The following is a 12,893-nucleotide window of genomic DNA, read 5'->3' as shown; positions in this document are numbered from 1 at the left end:
TCCACAACTACGTCTATAAAGGTCTGTCTGCATCCTTCCTCCACAACTACGTCTATAAAGGTCTGTCTGCATCCTTCCTCCACAACTACGTCTATAAAGGTCTGTCTGCATCCTTCCTCCACAACTACGTCTATAAAGGTCTGTCTGCATCCTTCCTCCACAACTACGTCTATAAAGGTCTGTCTGCAACCTTCCTCCACAACTACGTCTATAAAGGTCTGTCTGCATCCTTCCTCCACAATTACGTCTATAAAGGTCTGTCTGCAACCTTCCTCCACAACTACGTCTATAAAGGTCTCTCTGCTTCTTTCCTCCCAAACTTCGTCTATAAACGTCTGTCTGCTTCCTTCCTCCCCAACTGCGTCTACAAAGGTCTGTCTGCATCCTTCCTCCACAACTACGTCTATAAAGGTCTGTCTGCTTCCTTCCTCCCAAACTTCGGCTATAAAGGTCTGTCTGCAACCTTCCTCCACAACTACGTCTATAAAGGTCTGTCTGCTTCCTTCCTCCCAAACTTCGTCTATAAAGGTCTGTCTGCTTCCTTCCTCCCAAACTTCGTCTATAAAGGCCTGTCTTCAACTTTCCTCCCAAACTACGTCTACAAAGGTCTGTCTGCATCCTTCCTCCCCAACTCCTACGTCTATAAAGGTCTGTCTGCATCCTTCCTCCCCAACTCCTACGACTATAAAGGCATGTCTGCTTCCTGCCTCCCAAACTCCTACGTCTATAAAGGTCTGTCTGCATCCTTTCTCCACAACTCCTACATCTATAAAGGTCAGTCTGCAACCTTCCTCCACAAATCCTACGACTATGAAGGTCTGTCTGCATCCTTTCTCCACAACTCCTACGTCTACAAAGGTCCGTCTGCACCCTTCCTCCACCACTCCTTCGTCTATAAAAGGTCTGTCTGCACCCTTCCTCTGCAACTCCCACGTCTATTAAAGCCTTTTCTGCTTCCTTCCTCCGTGTACGACAGTCGCATCCCGCTGGTATATACACCCCTCCCTAGCTTCCTCCACACCTTGTCATGACGCCATAACCAGGTCGCCAGATGGCGTTGACAGTGTAATGGTTCCAACTGTAGGCGGTGATCAGAGAACATGCCCCCCTTCTGGCAGGTAACGTTTACCCACATATTTCTTATGTAACCACACACTGCTACAACGCCAGCGATCCACACAAACTTGCAAGGCAAGTCCTAAATTAACAGCAATGACGCATGACGCCGAGACGAATATTTAGTCTCGCAATTGAAAAGATTTAGGAACATTTTGTTAGATTTTAATATAATTAGAAAGAAGGATCCCAAGGACTCTTCATCGTCAGGAACTGAAATAATCTAGACTTGCATGGGAGGTTAGGATATGTATGTTCCATGGTCTTTATGAGGGACTAACCACGGCATCGACTAACATATGTAACCACCAGAAATAACGTTGGAGAAGTGTGTGTCCACGTTATTGTAGGGTGACAGCCTCAGAAATTTTTTTGAATTGCCCCAGAGGACTGGTGGATCACAGTAGGTCACGGGGTTGGGTGAGAAGGGTGGGATCAGGTGGTTTGTGAAGTAGAAGTAGAGTGAGAACAATACAGTTTGGTGGAAATGTGTACTGGGTCGGCCAAACAAGAGCAGGCCGTCGCGTTACATGGGTGCTAGTCCTGCACCATGACTGGAATATATTTATTTTATGAAAAAAAGTCTAGCCAGCTCAAGCTAGCTCTATTCCACATATGAAATCAGCATAGGGAATTTTTTTATTTTATTTTATTTTTAGAGTCAAGAAGGATATTGTGTAATATAAGATTTCATAGACTAAATGTTAGTCTACATGGATGCAGGCGAGGCTGGGTAGAACAACTGTCTGCGTTACCCCCTGTTTCCCCTGGGGACCTCCGCCAGGAGACGATAGCCCCGTGCACGTGCTGCTACCTCTCGGTACACACCAGGCCGTGGCCCCGTTGTTCTCTGGGTCACGGAGTTCAACATATAATTTCCTTGATGGGTTATGACTTATGAATGACATGTTCAAGTGGCGGCCATGTCACACAAACACACCGTAATGCTTGCTGAATGTGTTGGTCGATCAGGCACTCCCGAGGGATAGAGATGTGCACACATCACAAATACCATGAAAATAACACGTTCAAATCAAACCAATACGGTAAAACATATCGATTGCAGTCCATCGCGGCAGGTGGTGGTGATGCTGATGGAACTGCGTGATACACGAGATCAACCTACGAGCAAATAAATGTGAAACATTTTCCAGATTGTGATATAGCGTGTCAGACAAGCGACGCCTGTACTGACAACACTCGGCCATCTGTCTGCCTGTGCGAAGGAGCGTGTTGCGATGTATACATATCTTTTATTACATAACTAATCCATTTGTGTTATCTTAAAATCGAGGTGTTGACAGTAATATAGGTACATTATTTATTCATATAAAAAATGTATCAATGCCATCTCACCATGAGGTTTGTTATGTCAATAAATATATGCTTACATTGAATAAACCGATACGGTGCCTGTTGCCCAGGAAGGGAGCATGCACACGAGGTCTATTGTTAATTTAGAATGTTTTGTTTGTTTATTGTTTAACGCCGCACTCAGAAATATTCCAGCTATATGACGGCGGTCTGTAAATAAGTCTGGACCAGACAATCCAGTGATTGACATCGTGAGCATAGATCCACACAATTGGGATACGATGGCATGCATCAACCAGGTCAGCGAGCCTGACCACCCGACCCCGTTAATCGGCTCTTACGACAAGCATAGTCGCCTTTTAGGGCAAGCATGGGTTGCTGAAGACCTACTCTTCCCCGGATCTAATTTAGAATGATATATTGATATTACCGAGCCGATGTTTAGATGTAACAGAAATATACTACTCAAACAACACCCGATGCTTTCATATAACTATAGTTAATGGGATCGGGTGTTATTTAACTTCTTTCGAGTAGTATATATTTCACTTTATTTATATGATCGGAGCTGAATGTTTCTAAACAAAGGTCTGCCACATAGTGACAACCCCATCACCCTGTTACTTCAGACAACTACTTACACAACTCCTGCACCCTGTTACTTCAGACAACTACTTACACAACTCCTGCACCCTGTTACTTCAGACAACTACTTACACAACTCCTGCACCCTGTTACTTCAGACAACTACTTACACAACTCCTGCACCCTCTTACTTCAGACAACTACTTACACAACTCCTGCACCCTGTTACTTCAGACAACTACTTACACAACTCCTGCACCCTCTTACTTCAGACAACTACTTACACAACTCCTGCACCTTCTTACTTCAGACAACTACTTACACAACTCCTGCACCCTGTTACTTCAGACAACTACTTACACAACTCCTGCACCGTTACTTCAGACAACTACTTACACAACTCCTGCACCCTGTTACTTCAGACAACTACTTACACAACTCCTGCACCCTGTTACTTCAGACAACTACTTACACAACTCCTGCACCCTGTTACTTCAGACAACTACTTACACAACTCCTGCACCCTCTTACTTCAGACAACTACTTACACAACTCCTGCACCCTCTTACTTCAGACAACTACTTACACAACTCCTGCACCCTGTTACTTCAGACAACTACTTACACAACTCCTGCACCCTCTTACTTCAGACAACTACCTACACAACTCCTGCACCCTGTTACTTCAGACAACTACTTACACAACTCCTGCACCCTGTTACTTCAGACAACTACTTACACAACTCCTGCACCCTGTTACTTCAGACAACTACTTACACAACTCCTGCACCCTGTTACTTCAGACAACTACTTACACAACTCCTGCACCCTGTTACTTCAGACAACTACTTACACAACTCCTGCACCCTGTTACTTCAGACAACTACTTACACAACTCCTGCACCCTGTTACTTCAGACAACTACTTACACAACTCCTGCACCCTGTTACTTCAGACAACTACTTACACAACTCCTGCACCCTGTTACTTCAGACAACTACTTACACAACTCCTGCACCCTCTTACTTCAGACAACTACTTACACAACCCCATCACCCTGTTACTTCAGACAACTACTTACACAACTCCTGCACCCTGTTACTTCAGACAACTACTTACACAACTCCTGCACCCTGTTACTTCAGACAACTACTTACACAACCCCATCACCCTGTTACTTCAGACAACTACTTACACAACTCCTGTACCCTGTTACTTCAGACAACTACTTACACAACTCCTGCACCCTGTTACTTCAGACAACTACTTACACAACTCCTGCACCCTGTTACTTCAGACAACTACTTACACAACTCCTGCACCCTGTTACTTCAGACAACTACTTACACAACTCCTGCACCCTGTTACTTCAGACAACTACTTACACAACTCCTGCACCCTGTTACTTCAGACAACTACTTACACAACTCCTGCACCTTCTTACTTCAGACAACTACTTACACAACTCCTGCACCCTGTTACTTCAGACAACTACTTACACAACTCCTGCACCCTGTTACTTCAGACAACTACTTACACAACTCCTGCACCCTGTTACTTCAGACAACTACTTACACAACTCCTGCACCCTGTTACTTCAGACAACTACTTACACAACTCCTGCACCCTGTTACTTCAGACAACTACTTACACAACTCCTGCACCCTGTTACTTCAGACAACTACTTACACAACTCCTGCACCCTGTTACTTCAGACAACTACTTACACAACTCCTGCACCCTGTTACTTCAGACAACTACTTACACAACTCCTGCACCCTGTTACTTCAGACAACTACTTACACAACTCCTGCACCCTCTTACTTCAGACAACTACTTACACAACTCCTGCACCCTGTTACTTCAGACAACTACTTACACAACTCCTGCACCCTCTTACTTCAGACAACTACTTACACAACTCCTGCACCCTCTTACTTCAGACAACTACTTACACAACTCCTGCACCCTCTTACTTCAGACAACTACTTACACAACTCCTGCACCTTCTTACTTCAGACAACTACTTACACAACTCCTGCACCCTGTTACTTCAGACAACTACTTACACAACTCCTGCACCCTGTTACTTCAGACAACTACTTACACAACTCCTGCACCCTCTTACTTCAGACAACTACTTACACAACTCCTGCACCCTGTTACTTCAGACAACTACTTACACAACTCCTGCACCTTCTTACTTCAGACAACTACTTACACAACTCCTGCACCTTCTTACTTCAGACAACTACTTACACAACTCCTGCACCCTGTTACTTCAGACAACTACTTACACAACTCCTGCACCCTGTTACTTCAGACAACTACTTACACAACTCCTGCACCCTGTTACTTCAGACAACTACTTACACAACTCCTGCACCCTGTTACTTCAGACAACTACTTACACAACTCCTGCACCCTGTTACTTCAGACAACTACTTACACAACTCCTGCACCCTGTTACTTCAGACAACTACTTACACAACTCCTGCACCCTGTTACTTCAGACAACTACTTACACAACTCCTGCACCCTGTTACTTCAGACAACTACTTACACAACTCCTGCACCCTGTTACTTCAGACAACTACTTACACAACTCCTGCACCCTGTTACTTCAGACAACTACTTACACAACTCCTGCACCCTGTTACTTCAGACAACTACTTACACAACTCCTGCACCCTGTTACTTCAGACAACTACTTACACAACTCCTGCACCCTGTTACTTCAGACAACTACTTACACAACTCCTGCACCCTGTTACTTCAGACAACTACTTACACAACTCCTGCACCCTCTTACTTCAGACAACTACTTACACAACCCCATCACCCTGTTACTTCAGACAACTACTTACACAACTCCTGCACCCTGTTACTTCAGACAACTACTTACACAACTCCTGCACCCTGTTACTTCAGACAACTACTTACACAACTCCTGCACCCTGTTACTTCAGACAACTACTTACACAACTCCTGCACCCTGTTACTTCAGACAACTACTTACACAACTCCTGCACCCTGTTACTTCAGACAACTACTTACACAACTCCTGCACCCTGTTACTTCAGACAACTACTTACACAACTCCTGCAACCCCGGGTCGTGGACGCTTATACACTCTACATCTCGGAGACTATGTCGTTAATTGTTGGGGCATCTACGAATAATCCCAACTTCACAGTAATTTTATTCCAATAAGGGCCAATAAATGACTTATTGATGTCATCAATTAAAATAAATGATGATACGTGGTATATTTGCATGACTTGGGTACATTGGTAATTAGGCATTAAGATACATTGTAATTACATTTTAATGACAAAATAAGTTTGGTTAAATGATACTTTAAGTTAGTCTATCTATGACTGCAAAACAATAAAATCAATACGACGCGTCGTCATATATATACAAGTAAATAATCTATGTTGGAATACCGACCCCACAGAACGACCGCCTGGGAAATGTCCTCATGGAATATTAACTCGTCATATGCCCTGTGTTTGTATTGACACATTGTGGGACGACGGTGACTTGATACATTCGGACGACGGTGAATATATAAACAAATGTGACATGGAAACAATTCACCTCAGTCTGTTATGCCCGACTTATGACTTTCAAAACACTAGAAACTGTACACAGCCTGAGGCCAAACGACTTACCCAATACCCCAGGGTAGGCCTTAAAGAGTCGCGTTGGCCACGTGTGTGTGTGTTTTGTCATCACGACTTGGTAATAATGGTAATAATTACTTCTAGTAACACTCATCCCGACTGGACCACAGTTTCTTGTGACGTGACCTGGTATGGCTTAATGTCATGGACGAATACACTGAAAGCCACCAGAGCGTGTCGCACATTCGTGTCACATATGGCAGGCAGGTATTACGAAAGTAGGTCAACATGTGCTTAATTTGTCTTGGTTTGGTTGGTCGGGACAATGATCAAACAAAGCTGACATTTGAATACGGCGCATGTTCAGCTGCGATGTAATGTTGCATACTTCTGTTTGCGGAGCTGGTTATATGTACCGCTGGGAATTACACAACACAATGGTACACCTGGCTCGCAAACACGTGGCACCTAACATTGCATTCGCAGCGCGAGGTGCTGGTCACAATATCAGTGTTGTCACGAACCACGCTCCCCTGGTCTTGTTTCACAGTGACACAACACTATAATACCAAGTTCCACAAAGGCTGTCATTGATAATAAATCAGAACTGAAAAAACATAAACATTCACACGCCATATACTTTTATCAGACTTATTATTGTTCCATTTAAAAATATCCTCGGAGACAGAAGTCTCCATCTAGGTATGTAAGCAACTGTTCAGGCTGCTGAATAATTCACTCGTGGGTAGAAGGTTTTCTTGTGAGGGTTTCACAAACCTGCTGAAAATATGTAGTAAAAGTTGATATGATAAACAATAGTTTCGCCTCGCAGCCCCATGTTTTGTACACGTAGTGCAGTCTAGGTTCACACAAGGACGTAGCTTGTACTCACGATTAATGCCCTTACATGTCTCGACGAAGCTCGGCTTGTTCGGAGGACTCCAGTGGTCGCAAGGTACTACGGGTCAAGTTGCTAATTATTGGACACAACTGATAACCGATCGCTCCTAACTCGCGCGGATGTCATTCAAGGAACATCATGGCGGAACGCTCATGAATAATTATCAGCCAGCCCCGTGGTTTGTCTCTATGTACATCTAGGTCACAGCTAAAAATATCAATATTTACTTGGCACATCCCAGGGTTAAGAGGGACGGAGTTGCTTCCCTTGGCATCGAGCTTGCAAAATAATCATGACCTGTTGCGCGTCATGATCTGTTACCTGTCTTTTATCCCCCGTCTTCTCCCCCTGTCTTCTACCACCGTCCTCTACCCTGTCTTCTACCCTGTCTTCTACCACCGTCCTCTACTCTGTCTTCTACCCCCGTCTTCTACCACCGTCTTATACCCCTGTCTTCTACCCCCGTCTTCTACCCCCGTCTTCAACCCTCGTCCTCTACCACAGCCCTCTACCCCCGTCTTCTACCCCTGTATTTTACCCCCTTCCCCTAGCACCGTCCTCTACCTCCGTCCTCTACCCCTTCTTCTACCCTGTCTTCTACCCCCGTATTCTACCCCTGTCTTCTGCCACCGTCTTCTACCCTGTCTTCTACCCACGTATTCTACCCCTGTCTTCTGCCACCGTCTTCTACCCTGTCTTCTACCCACGTATTCTACCCCTGTCTTCTGCCACCGTCTTCTACCCTGTCTTCTACCCCCGTATTCTACCCCCGTCTTCTACTCTGTCTTCTACCCCTTCCTCTACCCCCGTCCTCTAATTCCTGTATTCTACCCTGTCTTCTACCACCGTTTTCTACCCTGTCTTCTACCCTCTCCCTCTACCACCGTCCTTTACCCCTATCGTCTACCCTATCTTCTTCTCCCAGTCTTCTACCCTGTCTTCTACCCCCTTCCCCTAGCACCGTCCTCTACCCCCGTCTTCTACCTGTCTTCTACCCCTGTCCACTACCCCCGTCTTATTCCCCTGTCTTCTACCCTCCATCCTCTACCCCTGTCCACTACCCCCGTCTTCTTCCCCTGTCTTCTACCCTCCATCCTCTACCCCCGTCTTCTTCCCCTGTCTTCTACCTCTGTCTTCTACCCCTGTCCACTACCCCCGTCTTCTTCCCCTGTCTTCTACCCTACATCCTTTACCCCTGTCCACTACCCCCGTCTTCTTCCCCTGTCTTCTACCCTCCATCCACCCCACCCCCGTCTTTTACCCCTGTCTTCTACCCCCTACCCTGGCACCGTACTCTACCCCCGTCTTCTACCCCTGTCTTCTACCCCCGTCTTCTACCCTGTCTTCTACCCCCGTATTCTACCCCCGTCTTCTACTCTGTCTTCTACCCCTTCCTCTACCCCCGTCCTCTAATTCCTGTATTCTACCCTGTCTTCTACCACCGTTTTCTACCCTGTCCTCTACCCTCTCCCTCTACCACCGTCCTTTACCCCTATCTTCTACCCTGTCTTCTACCCTGTCTTCTACCCCCTTCCCCTAGCACCGTCCTCTACCCCCGTCTTCTACCTGTCTTCTACCCCTGTCCACTACCCCCGTCTTATTCCCCTGTCTTCTACCCTCCATCCTCTACCCCTGTCCACTACCCCCGTCTTCTTCCCCTGTCTTCTACCTCTGTCTTCTACCCCTGTCCACTACCCCCGTCTTCTTCCCCTGTCTTCTACCCTCCATCCTCTACCCCTGTCCACTACCCCCGTCTTCTTCCCCTGTCTTCTACCCTCCGTCCACCCCCCCCCCCGTCTTCTACCCCTGTCATCTACCCCATCCCTTGCACCGTCCTCTACCCCCGTGTTCTACCCCTGTCTTCTACCCTCCGTTCTCTACCCCTGTCCACTACCCCCGTCTTCTCCCCTGTCTTCTACCCTCCATCCTCTACCCCTGTCCACTACCCCCCCCCCCTCCCCCGTCTTCTACCCCTGTCTTCTACCCCCTTCCCTGGCACCGTCCTCTACCCCCGTCTTCTACCCCTGTCTTCTACCCTCAGCTCTCTACCCCCGTCTTCTACCCCTGTCTTCTACCCTCAGTTCTCTACCCCTGTCTTCTACCCTCCGTCCAGTCCACCCCCCCCCCTTCTCCCCTGTCTTCTACCGTCGTCCTCTTCCACCGTCCTCCACCACCGTCCTCTACCCTCCGTTTTCTACCCCTGACTTCTACCCCTGTCTTCTAGCCTCCGCCCCCCCCCCCCCGTCTTCTCCCCTGTCTTCTGCCCTCATCCTCTTCCACCGTCCTCCATCACCGTCTTCTACCCTCCGTTCCCTACCCCCTTCTCCCCTCTCTTCTACACCCGTCTTCATACCCTGTCCTCTACCCCTGTCCTCTACCCCCGTCTTCTACCCCTGTCCCCTACCCTCAGTTCTCTACCCCTGTCCTCTACCTCCGTCCTCCACCACCGTCTTCTACCCCGGTCTTCTACCCTCGTCCTCTACCTCTGATATGAATCTGGCCGTCGGGAGTGACCCCTGATGGCCCTCGACCTCGAGCAACGAATCCTCCACAGATCACCAGGTTAATGGTGTCTTGTGTAGGTTAAACATCTATCAAGTCACGACAAGATACTTTATGGATGACAACTTCTTTATTCTATTATGATGCGACGTTTCCGTATAGTTGTTATACGGTTCTCAAGCAAGCGTGAAGTTAGACAGCACAGTACAGGCTTATACACATCTGATAAGGATTAACAAAAACAACATAAATTACTTACATTCTTGATTATTTAAAATTAATGGGTACAAAATACATAGTTTTTTTTCCAGACGATGAAATAACCCATCCTATATATATATATATATATATTATTCAATTTGGACTTCAGGACAAGTACGTACGTGCATCGTGAGCATAGCTACTTTAGACTACTTTAGAACATGTTTAATCACATATGCCTGGCCGAAATCAAATTTGATAAACCGAAAACAGACGTTAAAGAAAGACAGGCTAGATTGTCACCCAAACGAAAAAGTCCTACACTTGGGTTAAAACGGCAGTTCCACGAGTTTGTTGCGCAGCGCAATTTCAAAGGTCAGACCGGTGCCCAGTCTGCCGTCTTCCGTCTCGAATTTTAAATCACGTTGAGGGACTTTTCTGTGTGCTCATCCATTGGACTACTATGTCAACAACTTATGCACGGCATCAATAAGAACATGAAAGATGCCTTCAGTTGTCTACTCAGGGGAATAATCCCTGAAAGATTATTTGCGACGTTATCCGAGGTCAGCAGGTTTTTTTATAGTACCGAAACAGTGTCTAGCCACAAAACCTTGTTACAGACATATGCGATTTATTTTATATTATTCACAACTACCCCGCGGTCTAGTGGTAGCGCGTCCGCCCGGAGAGCGGAAGTTTGGGGGTTCGAAGGCCGCGTCATACTAAAAGACGTTAAAGGTGGTACTTGTTCTTACCCTGCCTGGCGCTCTGCATTAAGGGGACAAAACAAGGACTGGTCGGCTCGGAGTCAGTATACTGTGTCTGAGTGGGGTATTCATGTTAAACAGCGGCATGTATCTCAGTGAGCTAGCACTACAAAACCGGCATTAATCCGGACACAAAAGCAGACACACACAGACACACACACGTGCATGCACGTCGCTATACAGCTTCCCGAGGCAAGAGAGCTAACTGAGTATAAAAGTCCAGTTTCCACCCTTGCCGAACTCGGCTGGTATTATGGAGTTACATTTTGGCTGAACTAACGAGTCTATGCATAGTCCAGTCAAAATCGCACCCCGAAATCGAAATCCGGTTCGTAAACTGTCGATCAGATTTCGGTCGATAGCAGGGTTTGCAAAGTATGTGCACCGCCAACTCGTTGTCAGCAGATATTTTCCAAATCTTTTCATGTTTTTAATCAAGGTGCTCACGTGATTTGATGCATTTCGCGATATAAGACCCGTTTTATGACACTATAGATCTTGATTAACTACCAGATCGTCCCGACTGGGCGCCACCATTTTGTTTGAAGCAAACGCAAGTGATACGAGAGGTGGAATCTGATTGGTCCACAGGAGAGGCTTAGAAGGGACATAAGTTGTAATAGACACTGGTGGCGCTTCGACCGAGCCCAGTAATTCCCACCTAGTTCGGCAAGGGTGGAAACTGGACTTTTAAAGTCAGTTAACTCTCTTGCCTCGGGAAGATGGTGGCTATATAATTGCAACGATCTTGGACACAACGTTAAACCCCATTTCACCTTACCTCATCTATCAACATGGTCATGAAGTCATAGATGTTGGGATGGAATGACGCCATGGAGTTCATTTCATTACTAGAGATAAGTCCGCCGTCTCCATCTCTGAGGTCATATGTGCCAGGGTGTACAGTACGAGACTCGTGACACGATGTTTGTGTTGAAATATAAAGCGCATGTTTTTATACCCAGTAAATGCAACAGCCAAGTGCATTGATCTACTTGTCTTTACTTACTCCTCGTCATTGATACATCAGATGTTAATGATGTAAAAAACTGACATTCAGTTAATGAAAACAATAATAGTACTGGACAAGAAAAGATGTGAAGATAACCCAAGCTAAAATGCTGATCTTCGTATCTCACATCCGTTACAGCAGGGGCATGTGCAAAACATAGATTACACAAAACTGGTATTACTAGAGAACACATGAAACAATATGATACAATCAACAGACCAACAGACAATACGATTTGATTTTTGGCTATGCGAGCAAGAAAAAAGCTTCAAACGTGCACCATTCGCGGGGGAAGGAAGAGTTGTCCCCCTTTAATGTTTTGCGTATTTTTGTCTTGCACTGACCTATCTGCTGTGTTTGATCACACGCCAGGAAACCAGTGCGAACACATACAATTCAGCATTGAAGATATCATATTGAATAAATAATGTAAGAAACATTAAGACTTCCACCAGATGTGAGTAAGTGAAATATCCTGCTTCAATACCGACTCACTGGGTCAACACAATGAATTTACTGGATCGCACGCCCTCGAGGTCTTTAAATGAGGTATTTTAATGATGCTCTTAGACAGTATATAGATTGAACTAAAACTCGAGTGAAAGTTAACTAAAGGTTTATAGTTATATTTGCTTAGCTAGACAAACACGCACACAGGCACGCGCTCAAACGCACACGAGCGTTTCTCTCTCTCTCTCTTTGTCTGTCCCTACCCCCCTCCCCCCCCCCCCCCCCCCTCTCTCTCTCTCTCTCTCTCTCCCTAGTGTGTACAATATTACATTGCGCGACCGTCGCAGTGCAGTGCAATTAACACCCTTCAGCATGTTTCGACCAAAATGTCTGAAGTTTCGTAAAATTTCACAC

The 12,893-nt window shown here is 46.0% G+C and overlaps 1 protein-coding gene across 2 annotated transcripts in view; it reads right to left on the bottom strand.

Annotated features, from left to right (window-relative positions):
• LOC124127565 (monocarboxylate transporter 12-like) overlaps positions 1 to 7,740 on the bottom strand; it is a 42,127-nt gene extending 34,387 nt beyond the window's left edge. Inside the window, exon 1 of one of the 2 annotated variants that reach the window (XM_046490969.2) lies at positions 7,551 to 7,740. The gene's annotated coding sequence lies outside the window, so the exon portion shown is untranslated. Of the gene's footprint in view, positions 1 to 7,535 lie in introns of both variants that reach the window. The other variant, XM_046490966.2, reaches the window with a different exon arrangement.
• Positions 7,741 to 12,893: the final 5,153 nt, after the last annotated feature.

Source organism: Haliotis rufescens, unplaced genomic scaffold, assembly GCF_023055435.1.
Source record: "Haliotis rufescens isolate VD_foot unplaced genomic scaffold, xgHalRufe1.0.p SCAF_9, whole genome shotgun sequence".
Classification (NCBI taxonomy): Eukaryota; Metazoa; Mollusca; class Gastropoda; order Lepetellida; family Haliotidae; genus Haliotis; species Haliotis rufescens.
Note: the sequence above shows the minus strand (reverse complement) of the source record. Positions and strands in the feature narration are given on the sequence as shown.